The 12,219-nt window shown below is 28.0% G+C and overlaps 2 protein-coding genes and 1 non-coding gene across 5 annotated transcripts in view; 1 reads left to right on the forward strand and 2 right to left on the reverse strand.

Annotated features, from left to right (window-relative positions):
• The window catches only part of LOC122503438, a 223,986-nt gene that overhangs the window by 124,330 nt on the left and 87,437 nt on the right, over positions 1-12,219 (reverse strand). The gene's annotated exons all lie outside the window — the stretch shown is intronic.
• The window catches only part of LOC122503439, a 290,985-nt gene that overhangs the window by 97,728 nt on the left and 181,038 nt on the right, over positions 1-12,219 (forward strand). The window lies entirely within an intron of this gene.
• Trnaa-ggc lies at positions 7,703-7,776 on the reverse strand. The gene has a single exon. It is a non-coding gene; the product is annotated as a tRNA-Ala (tRNA).

A 12,219-nucleotide genomic window follows, 5' to 3' on the forward strand; every position in this document is an offset into this window, starting at 1 on the left:
TTTCGATTACAATGCAATATTTGATATTGGTATATACATTGACATTCATTCTGAGAAAAATGCAAAATATAAAGAGCTAAAAATATAATTTTAAAATAAAAATTAGTTGTAGTAATAAAATAAAAACAAAATAATAATAAAATGGTGTAAAATTATTATAATAAAAAAATACCATAACATTTATATAATAGAAAAATAATATATATAATAACTTATTTAATTAATAGAATAAAAAATACTGTAAAATTAACATATTAAAAAGTATAAAATTAGTATAATAATATAATATTATTTATTTAATAATTTGCAATTTTCTACTATTTTTTAAGAAAAGAAAAACTCGATAGAATAAATATTTTCGTTTTCGAATTTTTTATTTACTGCTTTTTTAAATTTTTGTTATAATTTACAGTAAGTCCAAAGGTCATAAAACCAGATCCTGTAGTGTTGGTATTTTGTTTTTTTTACAGAAAACGAACAAGATGTAATTATTAATCATAATTGCAAATGCTCACGTGTAAAGGATCATCTTACGTTTTTTCTTTGAATCGAAAACAATTGATTGGTTTTGAAGAAAAATAAAAATTTATTGAAGACAATGATCGGTCAATATTTCAGGCTTCGCACTCCATTATGAGTTTTAAAAAAGTAGGAAAAAGTAGCCTCGACGACAAAAAAAAGTAGGAAATAGTAGCCTCGGTGACAAAAAAAAAGAATTAAAGAATTTCATTAAAAACTTTTTAAATAATCGAATTTTCAAAGTATTTTAATTTAATAATTGATAAATAATTAAATTTTACAAGGAGTCACATTCTAATGTATTCATGTTTTTAAGTGCGAAGATTAATAATTAAAATTTTTATTAGTTAATTTAAAAAAAGATACATTTCAAATTTTTTAATAAAATTGAATTTTCGAAAAGTTTTTTTTGAAAATTTTAAAAAATAAGATTTTTTAATTCTGTTATTTAAAGATAATTGAATTTTTATAAACAAATAATTGAAAATTTTTTATGTAATTGATATTTATTTACATTCTATTACAAATAATTTACTTCTTTTAAAGAATTTTATTTAAATTTTTCGAAAATAATTAAGGGAAGTTAGTCACCGTATAATTATAATTTTATTTTTAAAAATTTATTCGCAATATATTCAATTATTTTCATAAATAGTAGAACTTCGACAAAACTAAATCACTTTCAGGAATTTTAATAAAATTCATTGTAAAAGTTTAATTATTTCTATAAATAACAAGAATTCATTTATATTCACCACAAGAATTCAATTACTTTCAAAAATTTTTCTTCATTCAATAATTTGTATGTCTACTATTTTAATAAAATTTCCAAAAAGAATTCAATTACTTAAAAACAATGTTGACAAAATTTTACACGAATATTCAATTATTTTCTAAAAGAATGAAAATTTCATAGGAATTGAATTATTAAAAATAGAGTTTATTTAGATATTTTTAAAAAAATCAATTATTTGAAACTTTTTTATAAAGTCCTCGCAATAATTCAATTACTTTCATTAATAATAAAAACTCATTGCAGAAATAGAATTATATTTAATACAATTTTAATCAAACTCGTCGAAAAATGCAATTATTTTTAAAAATTTGATTAAAATTTGTCGAAAGAATTCAATTATTTCAATTATTTTTCAAATTTTTAATTAAAATTATTAAAAAAACATTATTTGCAAAAAATTTAAAGAAACTCGTCAAAACAATTTAACTATTCATAAAAAATCTAATACAAATTTTTGAAACCATTTGTAGATTTATTTATGTTTGAAATCAAATAAATTTAAATTTGATGAGAAAATAAAACCGGGAAAAATTAGGACAAAACCGGGAAAAACAGGGAATTCAAAGATTATCATTTGCAAGAAAATCTAAACGATTTTAGTTTTTAACGCTGTTTTTAAATGGAAATGTGAAAATTAAAAATCTAAATTTGACTATTTGTTCAGAAAAGTAGCTTTTAGTAGCATTAGGCTCAAAAAAGTAGCCAAAAAGTAGCCTCATATCAAAAAAGTAGCAAATACCCAATGGGAAATGACAGTGTAGTGCCGATGTTCATCACTGTCTTAGTACTCAGACGATTGTTCAGCGGTAGTCTAGCCGAGCCTCGACAATTAGTGCTGACGCAGTACAGAATTTTTGTTTCGCCAAAGCTTGGACAAGCCACGGCGGCAAATGCTGGCTGAGTATAGAATAATTGTTCACAACGCTCTTTGCCAACATTGCTCTTTTGACATAAACTTGAAAAAAATTATAAAAAAAGTTTACGAATGTTTATAAATATAAATTTATTGAAAAAATTAATATTTTACTTTTCAGTTGTTCATTTTTTATTTTTATTAAATTTAATAATAATAATTCAACATAATTGTCTAATTTTGTAAATAATAAATTATTTAAAGAAATTAAAATTATAAACAAAATTTAAACTTTAATATCAATAATAGTTTGGTTTCTATTAAAATACTATTATATTTCTTACTATTAAAAATTTAGTTTAATTTATTTGATTTCAATTTATTATTTCTAACGTATCCCTATTTTACCTCATCTTTGACTCAATAATTGTATGTCTGAATGATACTGAGATATTAATACTTTACTGTACACATGTGTCGTTAGCATAGTGGTTAGAGTGTTAGTCTGTTAGTCCGTAGGTCGTAGGTTCGATTCCTCTCGTCAGCAATTTTGTTTATTTTTATAGGTTTGCGATATTTCTAGATTCCAATCGTTAGGTACTAAAATATAAAAATCTAATGCACACTTACTGTAATTGTTTATTATTTAATTTTTAAATGTTATAAACAATTTTTTTCTACTTCCTTTACTATATCCATTGTTAGTCTACATCTTTAATACAATTTTTTTAAGAAGAGAAATATTTTATGAATAATAACTATTTATTAATATTATTCACCATTTTGTTGTTAAATTATTTATAATTATTAATTTACGACTAATTAATAACAATACGGCATTTATTGCGGCAATATTCTCAGCCAGCACTGGCCCAGTGCTGCGCCAGCGCTGTCTGGCAGCACTGGCAGGCAGTACTTCGCCAGCGTTAGACAGCGTTATCATCCCAGAGTAATGCCAGTGCTGTCTGTCAGCGTATAGCTGCCAGTACTGCCAGTGCTGGCGCAGTACTCCGCCAGTTGTAAATTTCCCATTGGGTAGTAGCTTTTAGTAGAAGAGTGCGAAGCCTGATATTTCTAATTTTAATTATTAGTAATTGACCTTAGTAATTATTTTTCTAATTTTAATTATCATAGTCTTTTATTAAAATAATAAATAACTAGGGGGGCTCCACCCCCCTGCGCGCTTCGCGCGCCAACCCCCTATTTTTATTTTAAAATTAATTTTAAAATTAAGAATTAATTAATAATATTTATTATCAATATTGGTTTTTAGCCAAATTCAGTAAAATTAGTGTTTGTTGAAATTATTTGTATTATTCAATTTGTTTTCAAGATACACTACGGGGAAGTAACCAATTTTGTATCTCAAAATGATAGATTCAGATTGTAGTATTTGAAATCAGGTCCGAAATATAAGACATGACTAATTTCTTTTTATTTCGATTTTGAGTTAAAAAATTCGTTTCTTCCCTGTAATATATCTTCGAAAAAAAGCGTTGAAATAATAAACTTTATTGTTTAATAAACAATAAAGCAGGAAAATTAATTTAATTAATAATATTACAAAAATTAATATTATTTTTGTAAATTTTTGTAAATTGAAAATAAAATTTATTTGAATTTATTTTAATTTGTAATAATATGAAGTCGATTTTAAATAATATGGAAGGTACGTAGAAATGTAATTTAATTTTTGACACTGTCGACATTAATTGTGACGTACGATAACGACTCCTTAATGTCCCCCTTTAAGTTAAAAAAAGGTTGAATTTTATCTAAATTTTGATCCCTTGGAAGGCCTTAATGAGGGCTTTTTTTTATGTGTAAGTTAATAAATAGGCCAATTTTGATCTAAATTTTGATCTAACTCCAGAAGATATAAGGAAATTTGTCGATTTCATAGGCCCTCTATTGACCTAAGTTTAAGGTTATGTTCGCCTCTCCACCTATGTCTGTGGCCGCAATAACTTTTGACCTGATTTTGAGGTTATGTTTACCTCGTGACCTACGTCTGTGACCGCAATAACTTTTGACCTGATTTTGAGGTTATGTTCACCTCTTGACCTACGTATGTGATCTGAAATTATGTTAAATATACTATAGCTATTTGAGGCCAACTTCAGTGCGATGTCCCTTGACCTGATTTTGAGGTTATATTTACCTCTTGACCTACGTCTATGACCTAAAGGCCAACTTCAGAGCGATGACCCTTGACCTAATTTTGAGGTTATGTTTACCCCTTGACCTACGTCTATGACCTGAGGCCAACTTCAGAGCGATGAGCCTTGACCTGATTTTGAGGTTATGTTTACCTCTTGACCTACGTCTGTGACCTGAGGCCAACTTCAGAGCGATGACCTTTGACCATTTGAGCGGATGGGAAGAAGAACTCGATGTGACGCTCCGCTGCACGCTGTATTGTCAGTCAAGAGTTCCAAATGCCGATAAAATTAAAGTTTGAAATTTGAAATCTTAAAAAGTGCTACATTATAGAAAATAAAGAGGCACATCTTTTTTTCCTTTGAATTTTTTTTATAGGACAACTAGTTTAAATAGTAAGTGCAAAAAACTAAAAAAAATTTATTTTTATTTTTCATTCAATTTTAAAACATAAATCATCGTAGTTAAGACAAATATTGATAAAATTAATCGGTATTTGATATACAAACTCGTTAGGGTCTATAGAAGACGATAACATATCAAAAAACTTAAAAATTATTAATTGTTTAATAATATTTAATTATTATTAATGATCTACCAGCAATCACATTTTCTTACCTTCGCCGACAAAAAGTCAGTGGGGAAGTTTCGAATTAAAAGAACTTCCAGTGATAATAAACATTAAATAATTTAAACATTAAATCAATTTTAATTTATCAATATAAATAAATTGAAAACAATTTATTTGCGATAGTAAATAAATGTATATGTAAAAGTTATGAGAAGCAGATCATTTATACACAGAATATAATTCTCTATACACGGCGACTCGCTAGCGCGCCACGCGCAATTTGTTTAAACTTCGATATTTTCTAAACTTTTCAATAAATCAATTTGAAATTTTTCAGAAAACATCTTTATACATTGAAGAACAAATGTCTCACTGGAAGTTCTTTTAATTCGAAACTTCCCCACTGACTTTTTGTCGGCGAAGGTAAGAAAATGTGATTGCTGGTAGATCATTAATAATAATTAAATATTATTAAACAATTAATAATTTTTAAGTTTTTTGATATGTTATCGTCTTCTATAGACCCTAACGAGTTTGTATATCAAATACCGATTAATTTTATCAATATTTGTCTTAACTACGATGATTTATGTTTTAAAATTGAATGAAAAATAAAAATAAATTTTTTTTAGTTTTTTGCACTTACTATTTAAACTAATTGTCCTATAAAAAAAATTCAAAGGAAAAAAAGATGCGCCTCTTTATTTTCTATAATGTAGCACTTTTTAAAATTTCAAATTTCAAACTTTAATTTTATCGGCATTTGGAACTCTTGACTGACAATACAGCGTGCAGCGGAGCGTCACATCGAGTTCTTCTTCCCATCCGCTCATTTGTGGCCAACTTCAGGGTACTGAATCCGGCGGCGAAATCTTTTTATAATATAGAGAGACTAGCTGTCGTACCCGTCTTCGACGGGTTTTAGTTTCTACTAATATATTTGAAGAGGTGTCTACCAATCGGGAATTTAATTTGATTGGTAAAAACTAATAATTAGTTACATTAACTACTTCATTAGAACAATATTACTGTTTGAATCAGTAAATGACTTTTCCTATGAAATACTATTTTCAACTAATTCAGATTTACAGACCAGTATTTGTCAGTTTGTAGTACTTTATGCGTTTGTAGTATTTCAATTCATGTATTAAAAATTAATCCTAATTTTCCACCAGCTTTTGGAGTTATGTAGAGTCTAATTCGAACTAATTGTATCACAAGTAGACCTTACGTTACGACTGCTAAAATCGAAAATAAGACCTATATTGTAGTCTGAATGTAGGGTTTAAATTTTGACAAATTAAAATATTACATCAATAAAAATTAAAGCAAAAAGCAATTTTTTAAAAACGAATTAATATAATAAAACATTTTTTAATTAGATAAGAAAATTCCCGATTTGGCAAAAAATTTCCGATTTTTCCTGGTCGAATTAAAATTCCGGCTATTTTTCGGTTTTCTTTCGCGGTTGATAGACACTCTGTTAAATGTATTGGTAGAAACTATAACGTTTTCGATTCCTACATGGGATTCACTTTCATAAAGGAAACCATTTGGATTCCCATGTAAAACCGTATGGTAAATTGCGACACGATTTTGAGTGATAACTATATTTAAATAAACCCAAAAAGCCTATATTTATTTAAGAAAAAATCCCATGTAAAATCTATTTTTATTTTTCAAGTAGGTATAATTTTTCCATATCCCTATTGAAAATTTCCACATGGGATTTTACATTTTACCTGTTTTTGCTTAGTGCCCAGATAGAATTTTGGAAAGCGACAACATACCCCAAACATTTCTAAAATTGAAGAAACAAAATTTTAATTCATGAATAGGAATTTGTTATTTATTTTTATAGTCATTTTTAAAACATTTCTAGAATTCAAAAATAAGAAAATTTTGATTCATAAATCCCAATTTGCCCTAATGGCGTTTTAAGGACTTTATATGTTACCGTACCCGCTGAAGTTAAATTTCAGTTTTATTGATGCTCTTACTGTACCCTTTATATTGAACATATACATATATTTTATTTTCTACGTTAAATGAAATATGAAAATACGTGCTATAAAATTTTCAAACTTAAAATCTGAATATATCAATATAGAAATTTTTTGCAAACTCACGTTCATTGATTTTAGAAAATTTGTAATCGACATCAAATTCATGACTCTAAACTTTTTAATAAAATAAATGTAACGAATGTAATTAAAAATTTAAAAACATTAACCGATATCACTACCAACTTAATAAAAAATTAAACAATATTAAAAAAAAATTAATTAAAAATTTTGTCGAAAATCAAAAATATGATTTTGTCTTAAAAACTCGAACATATTATTTATTTTTCATTTTTAAAGTGAAAATTAGTTGTATTTATATTAAAAAGTAACTACAGAAAGTGTCACATCAATTTGACAAAAAATTTAAAAATTTGCATTTTTTTTTATTTTTTGAATTTTGTGAAAAAAGCTATAACTTTCGTTCAGCTTAATATTTTTCAATCGGATATGGCTATAAATTTAAGTTAGACTAATACCTAAGAGACTATAAAGTTTCGCTTTAATCGGTCAAGTAGTCTTTGTGTTTATCCCGGACAAAATATCGCGGACAGACATACATACATACATACATACATAATTTTTTTTATTGGCATTTTTGGAATTCTTACTACTTGAATAGAAAAACTAAATAGGAATTTTCAATTTCTATGCAATGTACAGACAAAAGTCTGATCTTATTTATAAAGATTATTTTAAATCTTTAAAAATAAATTTAAAACTATGAAAAAATGTGGGACTAACTCTGCTGGGGCTCGAAACCCAGGACCTATCAATTGCCGGTTGATTGCTCTTCCACTGAGCTACAGAGGTCCACATCCAACAAATTTTCACAGCTTTATCGACTCAATAGTCAAGATGGTTCGCATTCTTCTGCTACATTTACATGTCCTGTAAGTTTCATCTTGGGATCTCAAAGGGATTCGGAGTAAAAAAATAAAACGTAACCACATATTACGAACATATGGGGCAAAATTCCTCAACTACCCAGGTCAAAAAATGAATTTTTTTTAAACTTTGCTAAAATGTTACTATTACTAATAGAAGTGTAAATATACATTTTTTTTAATTTGATAAAATATTTTATGAGTTATGGAGTTTCAAAATTTTTATTTTTTTGAAAATATCTTTTTTTCAATTTAATATATTGATAAGTAAAATTAATAAAATTTAAAGTACGAATAGTGATTTTTAAAGGGGTTTTCACAAGTTATAAATTAGTGACCTTTTTTCCTATGAGCCATGTAAAAATCAGAGTGGGACCATGGAAATTTTTAAGGAAAATAATAATTTTTCATTATTTTACAAAGAAAATGATGATTTATAATTAATTTTTTCAAAAAGTTCCATGGTCCCACTTTGATTTTTAAATGACTCATAGGAAAAAAGGTAAGCTTTCGATTGGGATAGGTTAGAAAAAAACACCGATTTTGAGATATATTGAAATTAAGAATTTGACCTTGAATTTCAAGGTCAAATTGAAAGAAAACAACTTTTTTTTCATCTCCAGCTTATAGCTCGTGAAAACCCCTTAAAAAATCACTATTTGTACTTTAAATTTGAATAATTTTACTTATCAATATATTAAATTGAAAAAAATAAAAAATTTGAAACTCCATAACTCAAAAAATATTTTATCAAATACAAAAAAAATTTATATTTACATTTCAACTAATAATAGTAACATTTTAGCAAAGTTTAGAGAAAATTCATTTTTTGACCTGGGCAGTTGAGGAATTTTGCCCCATATGTTCGTAATATGTGGTTACTAGAGATGTGCAAAAAGCTCGAATTTCCGAGCCGAGCCAAGCCGAGCCCAAGCCGGCTCGATGTATCGAGTACTCGAAATATTCGAGTACTCGAGTGAAATCGAGTACTCGAAATATTCGAGTACTCGAATGGATTCGAGCTTTTAAATGACAAAAAAAAAATATTAATAACATAATAAGCATAGAAAATTTCGAATTTATGCGAATTAAAGTCAATAAATCTTCAATTTCAAAGTGTATTTCAATTTTCTAATTATAATATATGCGAAAATTATATGATTTTTCTCTAGAACTCGAATTTACTTAAGAGCTCGAAAAAATTCGAGTACTCGAATGCACTTGAGTACTCGAAACGTTCGAGTACTTGAAAAAATTCGAGTGCTCAAAATTATTCGAGCTTTTTGCACAGCTCGGCTCGAACTCGACTCGAGCTCGAACTGATTAGGCTCGGCTTGGCTTGGCTCGAAAAAGCTCGATCGAGCCTCGAGCTTTTTGCACATCTCTAGTGGTTACGTTTTATTTTTTACTCCGAATCCTTTTAAGATCCCAAGATGAAACTTACAGGACATGTAAAGCACATTTTCCCTAACATTTAGTAAAATTTAAAAAAATATCAAAGATGATATTTTTTCAAAAACGGATTTTTAATTTTTAAAAAAAAAAATTTTGAATTTTTTTTTTATATTAATTTTAACTTAAAATAAAATAGCCCCTCATTTTAAACTTAAGGACAGGAGACGGAACAAGAGTCCTTTTTCAGGATGCACAATTAGTTACCCTAGACCTGCAGGATGCTTATACCTTACAATCCCAGTTGCGGAATCTTTTAGAAAATTCTTAAGATTTAAATTTCAGGACGAGCTTAATGAATTTACATGTGTTCCTTTTGGGTTATATACAGCTTAATTTATTTCCACAAAACTTATGAAACAAGTAATTCATTACTTAAGATCTAAATCATTTCTTTCAGTTGTATACTTAGATGATTTCTTGCTGATTGGAGAATCCAAAGAAGATTGTATTAAAAATTTGAGTGTAACTCGACGAGTTACAGTCAAATAGAAAGGTTAGGTTTCATAATAAATGAAAAGAAAAGCGCTTTTATCCCAAATGAGGTAGTTAAATTCTTAGGCTTCGAATGGGATTCACAAAAAATGTCTCAGTTTTTAGGGACGTTAGTAGCAGCCTGTCCAGCTGTGCCATATGGAACGTTATATACCAAGGTTTTAGAGAGGGAAAAATTCTTAGCTCTTAAAGACAGTAAATTCTTCTCAGAATTGATAACACGACTGCAATTTCTTATATAAAAAGAATGGGCAGCATCCAGTTTCAAAAATTAATTTTGTTGTGTAGAGAAACTTGGCAATGGTGCGAGAGCCGTAACTTGTATATCTTCGCTTCTTACATCGCATCTCGCGACAATATAATAGCGGATAAAGAATCTCGGTTGCTCCCTTATGAAACAGAATGGGAATTAGCATCCTGGGCCTTTGAAGAAATTAATTCTACCTTCCCAAAGTTTGAGATCGATTTATTCGCTACTAATATTAATAAAAAATGTGATAGATTTGTCTCCTGGAGGAAGGATCCACATGCATGGGCAATTGATGCATTTAAAATTATTGAGAACTCTACAGAAAATAGTTAACGAGGGAGCCGAGGGTGTTGTAGTTGTACCCCTCTGGCCGACACAACCTTGGTTCCCCTTATTTATGAAATTATTAGTGTGTAATCCAATTTATCTAGGTCCAGACATTAATCTTCTGATACGTCCTTTTAGGGAAGTTCATCCGCTGGCCGAGAAGCTTACTCTGGTTGCAGGGAAACTGTGCGGCAGACTTTCGCAAGACGTGGAATACCGGAAGATTCCCTGACTGTGATTCTGGCATCGTTATCAAAATCAACCTACTCCCAATACGAAAAACCGCTTCGTTTATGGTGGAAATTTTGTAAAAAAAAATGGCATTTCGAATTTTGATCCTACGATACCAGAGGTGTTAAAGTTCCTTACCGAACAATTGAAGAAAATTATATCCTATGGGACATTAACCCTAGAAGGAGTAACTGGGGTGTCTGGACACCCCAAGCAAAATTCAAAATATTCCCATGGCTTAACCAATAATTTTTTTACGCTCAAAACCCGTTGATAATTTAGTTTGAACCTCTATCTTTTGACACCTGTATGTGCCGCCAAAAGTTTTGCTCTAGGAAGAGCTCTATCTCCTGTTAAAATACGTCTGGGGTGTCTGGACACCCCAGTTACTCCCTAACGTTAGAAAAATTGTCAAGATAAGTAAATTCAAATTTTTTTAAAAAATCGTTTTTAATCAGTCAAAATCATCTGATAAAGTATAAATTGATAGGTTATGCATGAAAAAGTTGTATTTTATAAAAAAGGAACATTTGTATACAAAAATTCTAATTTTATGAAAAATAGACATTCTGTATTTGTAACAACTTATGAAATTTGAGTTAAGATTTATTAAAAATTTCTGTGCTCTCTCTACAGTCAGAAATTAAATTCTAATACAGAAAAATGTAGTATATGACAGTCAAATTAAAATTATAAATTCTATATTGTTAATAATATTTTAACATATATTAGAGGTATTAAGAATTGTTAATTAAAACTTTGATTAAATATTAATTTACAGAATCATTTCATAAGTTATTAATTTTAATGTTAATATATTCAGATATATTAAATTTGTAAAATTTTAAATTTATAACACGATTTTTAGTAAATATTAATTGTTTAAGTCCATTTTATAGTTCAATTTTATTATTTTCACTATTCGTCAATTGTCTTTAATTTCTTTCACTTCAGATGTTCAAATAATTATGTTTTTTGGAAGTAATACAAAAACTAATTTTTTCCCCTAAAAGTGTATCTATTTAACTTTAAAAACCTAAAATAGTTTTTAAATTAGTCAAATTTTTAAGAAACTACAACGTTTTTTGTGAAAAAAGTCAATTTTGCAATTTTTTGGTGTTTTTTTGGGTTTTTATAGTTTTTTTCAAAATTTTTTTAATTTATCAAAATATGAATAATATTATTGTATTCCTTACTAAAAAACCAATCAATTCATTATAACTAATTTTTTTACGTCAAATAATATAAACCTTATAAAACAAGTTTAAAGCGTGGGGTGTCGGGACACCCCAGTTACTCCTTAGAGGGTGAGTAAATTAACGTACTCCTTCTAGGGTTAAACTCGTATCGTTCAGCGCTATCTTTGATTGTTTCACTCGACTTAGACCAGAACCCGACAATAAAACGTTTTTGTAAAAGAGTGTCAATAATGAAACCTCAAAAGCCAAAATACAACGACATATGGGATCCAGATCTAGTTTTAATTCATCTACCAACCTACGAATCTAATTTAGAATTAGATTTGGAAAAGTTATCGAGAAAACTCGTGACACTTCTTGCGCTAGCCACAGCTCAACGCTTACAAACCTTATTAAAAATTAACATCGATAATATT

This window comes from Leptopilina heterotoma, unplaced genomic scaffold (genome assembly GCF_015476425.1).
Source record: "Leptopilina heterotoma isolate Lh14 unplaced genomic scaffold, ASM1547642v1 Lhet_262, whole genome shotgun sequence".
In the NCBI taxonomy this organism is placed as follows: Eukaryota; Metazoa; Arthropoda; class Insecta; order Hymenoptera; family Figitidae; genus Leptopilina; species Leptopilina heterotoma.